The sequence below is a fragment of the Pyrgilauda ruficollis genome, unplaced genomic scaffold (assembly GCF_017590135.1).
Source record: "Pyrgilauda ruficollis isolate IOZ18807 unplaced genomic scaffold, ASM1759013v1 scaffold3258, whole genome shotgun sequence".
NCBI classification, from domain to species: domain Eukaryota; kingdom Metazoa; phylum Chordata; class Aves; order Passeriformes; family Passeridae; genus Pyrgilauda; species Pyrgilauda ruficollis.
In genome coordinates this window covers 957-1,915 of record NW_024524665.1, presented here as the reverse complement: position 1 = coordinate 1,915, position 959 = coordinate 957, and the positions used below count along the sequence as shown (strand labels likewise).

Here is a 959-nt window from a genome sequence, read left to right as displayed (position 1 = left end):
TGGGGACATCACAGTGACATCAGGGACATGGGGACATCATGGGGATATCCCAGCACCGGGGCACAGTGCTTCTGTGGGGACAGAAAAGGGACACTGGGGACAGCACTGGGGACATTAGGGGGACTGAAGACACAGTTTGCCTCTATGTGTCCCCAGATGTCCCCAGTGTCCCCAATCCCCCAATGTCCCCCATGTCCCCCAATCCCCACCATCCCCCCAGTGTCCCCAATGTCCCCAGGGTGTCCCCAGGGTGTCCCCAATAGTCCCCAGTGTCCCCATGGTGTCCCCAATGTCCCCAATGTCCCCAATGTCCCCAAGGTGTCCCCACTCACCAGCAGCAGGCTCTGCACGTGGTCGGCCCCGATGCGGTCGATGGTGCTCACCACGGGCCCTTCCAGAATGTTCCGCACGCGCTCGCCCTCGGCCGGCAGCCGCGGCAGGATCAGGGTCTTGATCACCTGGGGACAGAGGGGACATTGGGGACATTGTGGGGGATTGGGGACATCAGGGGAGTGGGGACTTTGAGGACGTAACATGTGTGACACAGATGTCACAGGGGATGCCAGGAGGTGTCCCAGGTGTCCCCAGGTGTCCCCACGGTGTCCCAGGTGTCCCCAGGTATCCCAGGTGTCCCCAGGGTGTCCCCAAATGTCCCCAGGGTGTCACAGGAGGGGTCCCCACGGTGTCCCAGGTGTCCCCAGGGTGTTCCAGCTATCCCCAAGGTGCCCCAGGGTGTCACTAGGTGTCACCATGGTGTCACAGGAGGTGTCCCCAGGTCTCCCCAGGTGTCCCCAAGGTGTCACGGGAGGTGTCCCCAAGGTGTCCCAGGTGTCCCCAAGGTGTCACGGGAGGTGTCCCCAAGGTGTCCCAGGTGTCCCCAAGGTGTCCCAGGTGTCCCCAGGGTGTCCCAGGTGGTCCCGGGAGGTTTCCCCGTGTTGTGTCAGGTGTCCCCGGTGTGC

The 959-nt window shown here is 63.2% G+C and overlaps 1 long non-coding RNA gene across 1 annotated transcript in view; it reads right to left on the bottom strand.

Moving 5' to 3' along the window:
* Positions 1 to 49: 49 nt before the first annotated feature.
* The window catches only part of LOC121357338, a 1,866-nt gene continuing 956 nt past the window's right edge, over positions 50 to 959 (bottom strand). The window contains exons 2-3 of the long non-coding RNA XR_005955718.1: positions 333 to 458; positions 50 to 71 (exon numbers count right to left, since the gene is read on the bottom strand). This is a non-coding gene — a long non-coding RNA (uncharacterized LOC121357338). The remainder of the gene's footprint in view (positions 72 to 332; positions 459 to 959) is intronic.